The sequence below is a fragment of the Haemaphysalis longicornis genome, unplaced genomic scaffold (assembly GCF_048455015.1).
Source record: "Haemaphysalis longicornis isolate Haplotype H1 unplaced genomic scaffold, Haemaphysalis longicornis Haplotype H1 scaffold_5, whole genome shotgun sequence".
Classification (NCBI taxonomy): domain Eukaryota; kingdom Metazoa; phylum Arthropoda; class Arachnida; order Ixodida; family Ixodidae; genus Haemaphysalis; species Haemaphysalis longicornis.
Genome location: NW_027526385.1, coordinates 50,354,283 through 50,367,372, shown reverse-complemented (window position 1 = coordinate 50,367,372; position 13,090 = coordinate 50,354,283).

Below are 13,090 nucleotides of genomic sequence, written 5' to 3'. Positions count from 1 at the left end.
CTCCCACGCATGTCGGAGCCACCTGACAACCATCGCGAGTGTGCGTTCGCGGCCGTAGTAAGTACGGTCGCGAACTTGTTCAGGGGTGAGCCGATAAGGCCCGTAAACATCGTAGTAGAATGAGAAATCCATAAGTCATGTTTAAGCTCAGGGCGGCTGGGTGCATTCTCAACTGCGCTGTAACCCTGCTCAGCGCAGCAAGGTCTGTACTACGACCGGCGGGCGACCAGGCCACCGGAAGCCACCGTTAACGACCACTCTCCGTGGCCTTTCAGCGCCTCGTCACGATTGGGTGCAACTTGCGCGTGGAAGCTCCGGCTGTGCGGTGTCGCTAACCACCGGCGACCTTCTCTCTCGAGGAGGTCGTGCCGTGCAGGGCCGAACTGGGTGGGACCAGTCGGCACAGGCAGGTGCGGCGAAGCTCGAATGAGCTCCGCTGTGCACCTGCACTTTCACTTCACATAGCATAAAGGTACCCTATGAATGATACACGGAAGTTGTGGGTGAGAGTGGCTGTGTCGATTGCCGCCTTCATTATAACATTGGCTTACAATACATCTAAGAAAGACGAGAGTTTTAGTGCACTTGCAAGTGCAATGATGTCTCTGTGATGACGGGCGTCATCAGGACCGGCATGATCATCGTCATCGACATCGGATCGGCGAGTCTGCCACTCTTTCATCGAAATCAGCATCCCACACAACGGAGGGCCTCGGGAGCCGAGGAACAAATCAAAAACGTGGAAGTCAGGACATGCGGGTTCTCGGGACTAGAAGCTGTTCTTGAAACACCGGGCATTCTGCCTAAGAAGTTAACCGGGGGCCCTAGAAAATGATGTCCGGCGATAGTACCGCGGGCGCGGAGAACGGGTACATACGCATTACCGCCACGGAGTTGGTGATTGTAAACAAGAAATTACTGGTCGCAGCCAGCTCTCCGTACGCAACTAGATTGTGAAAGCATTGAGGAAACAGCATTAAAGGAGCCATGAAGAGAAAACAGAAGTTTGGTTCATTCAAAAGATTGTCTCGTTAGAATCATACTGACACCACTTTTAACGTAAACTTCGCTCAAATAAGCTACATAATTAGGAAAAACGGAAATGGTCATGCGACCCACCAGCTCATTTCCCGCAACAGAACCTGTGATGTCACATGGGCTAAGCTCTGCGATTGGCGGAGGCTGGCAGAAGCAGACGCAAATTAGGTAGAGCTTACAAACTAGACGAACGAGCGATTTGCGCTTAAATTTAGGGCACATTCTTTACAAAGCAATAGGAATGATGGGACAAACAGTGGAAGTTACGAAAGCACATGTAAACATAGAAGTACTGATGCGTTCTGCTGTTCGTACTGCGCACAGCATGCTTTGGTTTAGCTGCACAGCACTATGGGGCTTGGGGTTGTCTCAGACGACACTGGCCGATTGACGCAAGCAACGGTGTCTTACGTGATCCCATTTGTCGAGCGAGCACTGTTTCAGGGAACGAATATTTTCTCCCAGAACAAAAACAAGCCAGGTTTAAATACGGGCAAAAACAAACCAAACGCTTGCCACGGTATGGTGGCGCCATCTAGGTTACGGAACGTAAAGAAACGTGGGAACAAACCAACACCGCTACAGGGTGGAGACAACCTTTGAACGGTCCCGTGCCGCCGCAATTGGGCCAACGGGCTCAACGCGTTATTCTTTTCGTTTCCCACGAGACCTAGCAACGCGAAACAGACAATATGATTCAAACTTCTTCAGTAAACCGCGTTGCGGCGATAATTTTAGCGCGGTTTTGACACAATGACTTGCTTCGGCGGCGAGCGAGCAACCGAACATGGCGGCGCCAGCGTTACGTGTCTCTACCCTGTACGGCGGATGCGTGAATGAAGGTACTCTAGGCTGCAGAGCGGTCGGTTCCCGTGATGTCACTTGGGACCACGAAAACGCACGATTGAGCGGGAAAATCAAAATTTTAACCTAAATTGTTTAATTTCTCAGTTAATAAAGCACCGTTTGTATCCGGACAAGCGCTGGGGGCACTATAAAACACGAAATCTTTCGAATAAAACCAACTTGCATTTTCTCTTCATGGCCCCTTTAATGAAACGGCCGTGAGCGTTTTGGTGGCAGCTGCCATCTCTAGGGCTCAACCTCCCGTAGCAGGTATGTTGGAACTGCGAGTGGATACGTTGCTGTCACCGCCAAATGGCTTGGAAGCTCGCCAATTACGACATCTGCTGTCGCTTGTATGTGCAGATGCATATAAAGTTTCGGCGCGGCACCACCAAGCGTGATTCGGTCATCCGCTCCGAAGAGTTTAGGTTCCCTTCAAACGCTCCATCTGTGGCGCTTATTGCGACAGGAAGATCAGGTGAAGTGTGGAAGCGCAGAGAGAAAAAAAAAACGCCATCGATTACCGCTGTGGCTCGGATCGTATGCTGAGCCTGCGCCCTAGGCGAGCATCACGTATCTTGCGACGGGCACTGTTGAGGTATCTGAAATTTTGAGCGATACAGTTCGCTGCGCAAGTCGTTGAAGTAGCTTATTTTAACGATACATTTTCAGCGTAGTCCGATGCAAAATCACAACTGAGTGTCTGAGGCGGCACAACATGGAAGTTCGTCACTTCACCCCTCTGTAATTAAATCCCGTGTAAGGTATACATTCTGCGGCATACATGGTTATCGCAGTCTAGTCGATTGATTGAGTGATTGATAATGAGGTTTAACGCGCCGACGCTACACAGGCTACGAGGCGCGCTGTAGTGGAGGGCTCCGGATTAATTTTGACCACCTGGAGATCTGTAACGTGCCCCGAAATGTACAAACAAGCGTTTTTGCTTTTCACCTCCATCAGGAAAGCGGCTGCCGCGGCCGGGAAAACCCGCCTTAGTGAGCACCTACTCAATGACGCAAATGAACTCGTAAAATTTCAAGTGTCTAGGTTTAACAGTTTTGGCTGGGCGTTGATGAGCCAGTCAGTCAGTCGGACAGTCGGGCACTTCTTTTTATAGGTATAGATTATTCGTCAAGATCAGGAAAACAAAATAAAAGTGCGCGCGTGGGCGAATGTGGTACGAAAATGACCTCCTTCAACGCTCGGGAGCAATAAACATACGTCACACGTTTCGCCCTCAATGTCGTGGGAGGGGCATCCACCTTGGCAGGCTGGCTCGTGATAATTTTGGGGTCTGAAATGGGAGTCGCTACGTTACACCTAATGCTTGTAGATTTCAAGACCGCCTAATGCATGTGACGACGTCAAATTCACGTGAAAATACAGCGGCAGTTCCCCAAGCTCTAACGACATAAAAATTTTGCCCTCCCCCCCAAATCCTTCACAAGTCCGCACACCTTAAGCGATGGAATCAGTAGAACCGTGGTGATTTCGCAGGACAAAGCCGCCGTAGCCGTTTCAGCGCCGGTGATACCAACAGGGACGCTGAAGTCCTGAGGCGAATGAAATGCCTCGGAAGGGATCTCATTGCGGTCTGGAACAGGGACGGCGGTGGAGGCTCCCAATACGATGCTTCACGCACCCCTCCCGCCAGCATCCGCTGCACTCCCTGCCAATCCCGCCTGACAATCCAGCAGAAATAGCGTACGACGTACTCAGCCTCTTCGAAAATCGCCTCCCACGCATGTCGGAGCCACCTGACAACCATCGCGAGTGTGCGTTCGCGGCCGTAGTAAGTACGGTCGCGAACTTGTTCAGGGGTGAGCCGATAAGGCCCGTAAACATCGTAGTAGAATGAGAAATCCATAAGTCATGTTTAAACTCAGGGCGGCTGGGTGCATTCTCAACTGCGCTGTAACCCTGCTCAGCGCAGCAAGGTCTTTACTACGACCGGCGGGCGACCAGGCCACCGGAAGCCACCGTTAACGACCACTCTCCGTGGCCTTTCAGCGCCTCGTCACGATTGGGTACAACTTGCGCGTGGAAGCTCCGGCTGTGCGGTGTCGCTAACCACCGGCGACCTTCTCTCTCGAGGAGGTCGTGCCGTGCAGGGCCGAACTGGGTGGAACCAGTCGGCACAGGCAGGTGCGGCGAAGCTCGAATGAGCTCCGCTGTGCACCTGCACTTTCACTTCACATAGCATAAAGGTACCCTATGAATGATACACGGAAGTTGTGGGTGAGAGTGGCTGTGTCGATTGCCGCCTTCATTATAACATTGGCTTACAATACATCTAAGAAAGACGAGAGTTTTAGTGCACTTGCAAGTGCAATGATGTCTCTGTGATGACGGGCGTCATCAGGACCGGCATGATCATCGTCATCGACATCGGATCGGCGAGTCTGCCACTCTTTCATCGAAATCAGCATCCCACACAACGGAGGGCCTCGGGAGCCGAGGAACAAATCAAAAACGTGGAAGTCAGGACATGCGGGTTCTCGGGACTAGAAGCTGTTCTTGAAACACCGGGCATTCTGCCTAAGAAGTTAACCGGGGGCCCTAGAAAATGATGTCCGGCGATAGTACCGCGGGCGCGGAGAACGGGTACATACGCATTACCGCCACGGAGTTGGTGATTGTAAACAAGAAATTACTGGTCGCAGCCAGCTCTCCGTACGCAACTAGATTGTGAAAGCATTGAGGAAACAGCATTAAAGGAGCCATGAAGAGAAAACAGAAGTTTGGTTCATTCAAAAGATTGTCTCGTTAGAATCATACTGACACCACTTTTAACGTAAACTTCGCTCAAATAAGCTACATAATTAGGAAAAACGGAAATGGTCATGCGACCCACCAGCTCATTTCCCGCAACAGAACCTGTGATGTCACATGGGCTAAGCTCTGCGATTGGCGGAGGCTGGCAGAAGCAGATGCAAATTAGGTAGAGCTTACAAACTAGACGAACGAGCGATTTGCGCTTAAATTTAGGGCACATTCTTTACAAAGCAATAGGAATGATGGGACAAACAGTGGAAGTTACGAAAGCACATGTAAACATAGAAGTACTGATGCGTTCTGCTGTTCGTACTGCGCACAGCATGCTTTGGTTTAGCTGCACAGCACTATGGGGCTTGGGGTTGTCTCAGACGACACTGGCCGATTGACGCAAGCAACGGTGTCTTACGTGATCCCATTTGTCGAGCGAGCACTGTTTCAGGGAACGAATATTTTCTCCCAGAACAAAAACAAGCCAGGTTTAAATACGGGCAAAAACAAACCAAACGCTTGCCACGGTATGGTGGCGCCATCTAGGTTACGGAACGTAAAGAAACGTGGGAACAAACCAACACCGCTACAGGGTGGAGACAACCTTTGAACGGTCCCGTGCCGCCGCAATTGGGCCAACGGGCTCAACGCGTTATTCTTTTCGTTTCCCACGAGACCTAGCAACGCGAAACAGACAATATGATTCAAACTTCTTCAGTAAACCGCGTTGCGGCGATAATTTTAGCGCGGTTTTGACACAATGACTTGCTTCGGCGGCGAGCGAGCAACCGAACATGGCGGCGCCAGCGTTACGTGTCTCTACCCTGTACGGCGGATGCGTGAATGAAGGTACTCTAGGCTGCAGAGCGGTCGGTTCCCGTGATGTCACTTGGGACCACGAAAACGCACGATTGAGCGGGAAAATCAAAATTTTAACCTAAATTGTTTAATTTCTCAGTTAATAAAGCACCGTTTGTATCCGGACAAGCGCTGGGGGCACTATAAAACACGAAATCTTTCGAATAAAACCAACTTGCATTTTCTCTTCATGGCCCCTTTAATGAAACGGCCGTGAGCGTTTTGGTGGCAGCTGCCATCTCTAGGGCTCAACCTCCCGTAGCAGGTATGTTGGAACTGCGAGTGGATACGTTGCTGTCACCGCCAAATGGCTTGGAAGCTCGCCAATTACGACATCTGCTGTCGCTTGTATGTGCAGATGCATATAAAGTTTCGGCGCGGCACCACCAAGCGTGATTCGGTCATCCGCTCCGAAGAGTTTAGGTTCCCTTCAAACGCTCCATCTGTGGCGCTTATTGCGACAGGAAGATCAGGTGAAGTGTGGAAGCGCAGAGAGAAAAAAAAAAACGCCATCGATTACCGCTGTGGCTCGGATCGTATGCTGAGCCTGCGCCCTAGGCGAGCATCACGTATCTTGCGACGGGCACTGTTGAGGTATCTGAAATTTTGAGCGATACAGTTCGCTGCGCAAGTCGTTGAAGTAGCTTATTTTAACGATACATTTTCAGCGTAGTCCGATGCAAAATCACAACTGAGTGTCTGAGGCGGCACAACATGGAAGTTCGTCACTTCACCCCTCTGTAATTAAATCCCGTGTAAGGTATACATTCTGCGGCATACATGGTTATCGCAGTCTAGTCGATTGATTGAGTGATTGATAATGAGGTTTAACGCGCCGACGCTACACAGGCTACGAGGCGCGCTGTAGTGGAGGGCTCCGGATTAATTTTGACCACCTGGAGATCTGTAACGTGCCCCGAAATGTACAAACAAGCGTTTTTGCTTTTCACCTCCATCAGGAAAGCGGCTGCCGCGGCCGGGAAAACCCGCCTTAGTGAGCACCTACTCAATGACGCAAATGAACTCGTAAAATTTCAAGTGTCTAGGTTTAACAGTTTTGGCTGGGCGTTGATGAGCCAGTCAGTCAGTCGGACAGTCGGGCACTTCTTTTTATAGGTATAGATTATTCGTCAAGATCAGGAAAACAAAATAAAAGTGCGCGCGTGGGCGAATGTGGTACGAAAATGACCTCCTTCAACGCTCGGGAGCAATAAACATACGTCACACGTTTCGCCCTCAATGTCGTGGGAGGGGCATCCACCTTGGCAGGCTGGCTCGTGATAATTTTGGGGTCTGAAATGGGAGTCGCTACGTTACACCTAATGCTTGTAGATTTCAAGACCGCCTAATGCATGTGACGACGTCAAATTCACGTGAAAATACAGCGGCAGTTCCCCAAGCTCTAACGACATAAAAATTTTGCCCTCCCCCCCAAATCCTTCACAAGTCCGCACACCTTAAGCGATGGAATCAGTAGAACCGTGGTGATTTCGAAGGACAAAGCCGCCGTAGCCGTTTCAGCGCCGGTGATACCAACAGGGACGCTGAAGTCCTGAGGCGAATGAAATGCCTCGGAAGGGATCTCATTGCGGTCTGGAACAGGGACGGCGGTGGAGGCTCCCAATACGATGCTTCACGCACCCCTCCCGCCAGCATCCGCTGCACTCCCTGCCAATCCCGCCTGACAATCCAGCAGAAATAGCGTACGACGTACTCAGCCTCTTCGAAAATCGCCTCCCACGCATGTCGGAGCCACCTGACAACCATCGCGAGTGTGCGTTCGCGGCCGTAGTAAGTACGGTCGCGAACTTGTTCAGGGGTGAGCCGATAAGGCCCGTAAACATCGTAGTAGAATGAGAAATCCATAAGTCATGTTTAAACTCAGGGCGGCTGGGTGCATTCTCAACTGCGCTGTAACCCTGCTCAGCGCAGCAAGGTCTGTACTACGACCGGCGGGCGACCAGGCCACCGGAAGCCACCGTTAACGACCACTCTCCGTGGCCTTTCAGCGCCTCGTCACGATTGGGTACAACTTGCGCGTGGAAGCTCCGGCTGTGCGGTGTCGCTAACCACCGGCGACCTTCTCTCTCGAGGAGGTCGTGCCGTGCAGGGCCGAACTGGGTGGAACCAGTCGGCACAGGCAGGTGCGGCGAAGCTCGAATGAGCTCCGCTGTGCACCTGCACTTTCACTTCACATAGCATAAAGGTACCCTATGAATGATACACGGAAGTTGTGGGTGAGAGTGGCTGTGTCGATTGCCGCCTTCATTATAACATTGGCTTACAATACATCTAAGAAAGACGAGAGTTTTAGTGCACTTGCAAGTGCAATGATGTCTCTGTGATGACGGGCGTCATCAGGACCGGCATGATCATCGTCATCGACATCGGATCGGCGAGTCTGCCACTCTTTCATCGAAATCAGCATCCCACACAACGGAGGGCCTCGGGAGCCGAGGAACAAATCAAAAACGTGGAAGTCAGGACATGCGGGTTCTCGGGACTAGAAGCTGTTCTTGAAACACCGGGCATTCTGCCTAAGAAGTTAACCGGGGGCCCTAGAAAATGATGTCCGGCGATAGTACCGCGGGCGCGGAGAACGGGTACATACGCATTACCGCCACGGAGTTGGTGATTGTAAACAAGAAATTACTGGTCGCAGCCAGCTCTCCGTACGCAACTAGATTGTGAAAGCATTGAGGAAACAGCATTAAAGGAGCCATGAAGAGAAAACAGAAGTTTGGTTCATTCAAAAGATTGTCTCGTTAGAATCATACTGACACCACTTTTAACGTAAACTTCGCTCAAATAAGCTACATAATTAGGAAAAACGGAAATGGTCATGCGACCCACCAGCTCATTTCCCGCAACAGAACCTGTGATGTCACATGGGCTAAGCTCTGCGATTGGCGGAGGCTGGCAGAAGCAGATGCAAATTAGGTAGAGCTTACAAACTAGACGAACGAGCGATTTGCGCTTAAATTTAGGGCACATTCTTTACAAAGCAATAGGAATGATGGGACAAACAGTGGAAGTTACGAAAGCACATGTAAGCATAGAAGTACTGATGCGTTCTGCTGTTCGTACTGCGCACAGCATGCTTTGGTTTAGCTGCACAGCACTATGGGGCTTGGGGTTGTCTCAGACGACACTGGCCGATTGACGCAAGCAACGGTGTCTTACGTGATCCCATTTGTCGAGCGAGCACTGTTTCAGGGAACGAATATTTTCTCCCAGAACAAAAACAAGCCAGGTTTAAATACGGGCAAAAACAAACCAAACGCTTGCCACGGTATGGTGGCGCCATCTAGGTTACGGAACGTAAAGAAACGTGGGAACAAACCAACACCGCTACAGGGTGGAGACAACCTTTGAACGGTCCCGTGCCGCCGCAATTGGGCCAACGGGCTCAACGCGTTATTCTTTTCGTTTCCCACGAGACCTAGCAACGCGAAACAGACAATATGATTCAAACTTCTTCAGTAAACCGCGTTGCGGCGATAATTTTAGCGCGGTTTTGACACAATGACTTGCTTCGGCGGCGAGCGAGCAACCGAACATGGCGGCGCCAGCGTTACGTGTCTCTACCCTGTACGGCGGATGCGTGAATGAAGGTACTCTAGGCTGCAGAGCGGTCGGTTCCCATGATGTCACTTGGGACCACGATAACGCACGATTGAGCGGGAAAATCAAAATTTTAACCTAAATTGTTTAATTTCTCAGTTAATAAAGCACCGTTTGTATCCGGACAAGCGCTGGGGGCACTATAAAACACGAAATCTTTCGAATAAAACCAACTTGCATTTTCTCTTCATGGCCCCTTTAATGAAACGGCCGTGAGCGTTTTGGTGGCAGCTGCCATCTCTAGGGCTCAACCTCCCGTAGCAGGTATGTTGGAACTGCGAGTGGATACGTTGCTGTCACCGCCAAATGGCTTGGAAGCTCGCCAATTACGACATCTGCTGTCGCTTGTATGTGCAGATGCATATAAAGTTTCGGCGCGGCACCACCAAGCGTGATTCGGTCATCCGCTCCGAAGAGTTTAGGTTCCCTTCAAACGCTCCATCTGTGGCGCTTATTACGACAGGAAGATCAGGTGAAGTGTGGAAGCGCAGAGAGAAAAAAAAACGCCATCGATTACATCTGTGGCTCGGATCGTATGCTGAGCCTGCGCCCTAGGCGAGCATCACGTATCTTGCGACGGGCACTGTTGAGGTATCTGAAATTTTGAGCGATACAGTTCGCTGCGCAAGTCGTTGAAGTAGCTTATTTTAACGATACATTTTCAGCGTAGTCCGATGCAAAATCACAACTGAGTGTCTGAGGCGGCACAACATGGAAGTTCGTCACTTCACCCCTCTGTAATTAAATCCCGTGTAAGGTATACATTCTGCGGCATACATGGTTTTCGCAGTCTAGTCGATTGATTGAGTGATTGATAATGAGGTTTAACGCGCCGACGCTACACAGGCTACGAGGCGCGCTGTAGTGGAGGGCTCCGGATTAATTTTGACCACCTGGAGATCTGTAACGTTCCCCGAAATGTACAAACAAGCGTTTTCGCTCTTCACCTCCATCAGGAAAGCGGCTGCCGCGGCCGGGAAAACCCGCCTTAGTGAGCACCTACTCAATGACGCAAATGAACTCGTAAAATTTCAAGTGTCTAGGTTTAACAGTTTTGGCTGGGCGTTGATGAGCCAGTCAGTCAGTCGGACAGTCGGGCACTTCTTTTTATAGGTATAGATTATTCGTCAAGATCAGGAAAACAAAATAAAAGTGCGCGCGTGGGCGAATGTGGTACGAAAATGACCTCCTTCAACGCTCGGGAGCAATAAACATACGTCACACGTTTCGCCCTCAATGTCGTGGGAGGGGCATCCACCTTGGCAGGCTGGCTCGTGATAATTTTGGGGTCTGAAATGGGAGTCGCTACGTTACACCTAATGCTTGTAGATTTCAAGACCGCCTAATGCATGTGACGACGTCAAATTCACGCGAAAATACAGCGGCAGTTCCCCAAGCTCTAACGACATAAAAATTTTGCCCTCCCCCCCCAAATCCTTCACAAGTCCGCACACCTTAAGCGATGGAATCAGTAGAACCGTGGTGATTTCGAAGGACAAAGCCGCCGTAGCCGTTTCAGCGCCGGTGATACCAACAGGGACGCTGAAGTCCTGAGGCGAATGAAATGCCTCGGAAGGGATCTCATTGCGGTCTGGAACAGGGACGGCGGTGGAGGCTCCCAATACGATGCTTCACGCACCCCTCCCGCCAGCATCCGCTGCACTCCCTGCCAATCCCGCCTGACAATCCAGCAGAAATAGCGTACGACGTACTCAGCCTCTTCGAAAATCGCCTCCCACGCATGTCGGAGCCACCTGACAACCATCGCGAGTGTGCGTTCGCGGCCGTAGTAAGTACGGTCGCGAACTTGTTCAGGGGTGAGCCGATAAGGCCCGTAAACATCGTAGTAGAATGAGAAATCCATAAGTCATGTTTAAACTCAGGGCGGCTGGGTGCATTCTCAACTGCGCTGTAACCCTGCTCAGCGCAGCAAGGTCTGTACTACGACCGGCGGGCGACCAGGCCACCGGAAGCCACCGTTAACGACCACTCTCCGTGGCCTTTCAGCGCCTCGTCACGATTGGGTACAACTTGCGCGTGGAAGCTCCGGCTGTGCGGTGTCGCTAACCACCGGCGACCTTCTCTCTCGAGGAGGTCGTGCCGTGCAGGGCCGAACTGGGTGGAACCAGTCGGCACAGGCAGGTGCGGCGAAGCTCGAATGAGCTCCGCTGTGCACCTGCACTTTCACTTCACATAGCATAAAGGTACCCTATGAATGATACACGGAAGTTGTGGGTGAGAGTGGCTGTGTCGATTGCCGCCTTCATTATAACATTGGCTTACAATACATCTAAGAAAGACGAGAGTTTTAGTGCACTTGCAAGTGCAATGATGTCTCTGTGATGACGGGCGTCATCAGGACCGGCATGATCATCGTCATCGACATCGGATCGGCGAGTCTGCCACTCTTTCATCGAAATCAGCATCCCACACAACGGAGGGCCTCGGGAGCCGAGGAACAAATCAAAAACGTGGAAGTCAGGACATGCGGGTTCTCGGGACTAGAAGCTGTTCTTGAAACACCGGGCATTCTGCCTAAGAAGTTAACCGGGGGCCCTAGAAAATGATGTCCGGCGATAGTACCGCGGGCGCGGAGAACGGGTACATACGCATTACCGCCACGGAGTTGGTGATTGTAAACAAGAAATTACTGGTCGCAGCCAGCTCTCCGTACGCAACTAGATTGTGAAAGCATTGAGGAAACAGCATTAAAGGAGCCATGAAGAGAAAACAGAAGTTTGGTTCATTCAAAAGATTGTCTCGTTAGAATCATACTGACACCACTTTTAACGTAAACTTCGCTCAAATAAGCTACATAATTAGGAAAAACGGAAATGGTCATGCGACCCACCAGCTCATTTCCCGCAACAGAACCTGTGATGTCACATGGGCTAAGCTCTGCGATTGGCGGAGGCTGGCAGAAGCAGACGCAAATTAGGTAGAGCTTACAAACTAGACGAACGAGCGATTTGCGCTTAAATTTAGGGCACATTCTTTACAAAGCAATAGGAATGATGGGACAAACAGTGGAAGTTACGAAAGCACATGTAAACATAGAAGTACTGATGCGTTCTGCTGTTCGTACTGCGCACAGCATGCTTTGGTTTAGCTGCACAGCACTATGGGGCTTGGGGTTGTCTCAGACGACACTGGCCGATTGACGCAAGCAACGGTGTCTTACGTGATCCCATTTGTCGAGCGAGCACTGTTTCAGGGAACGAATATTTTCTCCCAGAACAAAAACAAGCCAGGTTTAAATACGGGCAAAAACAAACCAAACGCTTGCCACGGTATGGTGGCGCCATCTAGGTTACGGAACGTAAAGAAACGTGGGAACAAACCAACACCGCTACAGGGTGGAGACAACCTTTGAACGGTCCCGTGCCGCCGCAATTGGGCCAACGGGCTCAACGCGTTATTCTTTTCGTTTCCCACGAGACCTAGCAACGCGAAACAGACAATATGATTCAAACTTCTTCAGTAAACCGCGTTGCGGCGATAATTTTAGCGCGGTTTTGACACAATGACTTGCTTCGGCGGCGAGCGAGCAACCGAACATGGCGGCGCCAGCGTTACGTGTCTCTACCCTGTACGGCGGATGCGTGAATGAAGGTACTCTAGGCTGCAGAGCGGTCGGTTCCCGTGATGTCACTTGGGACCACGAAAACGCACGATTGAGCGGGAAAATCAAAATTTTAACCTAAATTGTTTAATTTCTCAGTTAATAAAGCACCGTTTGTATCCGGACAAGCGCTGGGGGCACTATAAAACACGAAATCTTTCGAATAAAACCAACTTGCATTTTCTCTTCATGGCCCCTTTAATGAAACGGCCGTGAGCGTTTTGGTGGCAGCTGCCATCTCTAGGGCTCAACCTCCCGTAGCAGGTATGTTGGAACTGCGAGTGGATACGTTGCTGTCACCGCCAAATGGCTTGGAAGCTCGCCAATTACGAC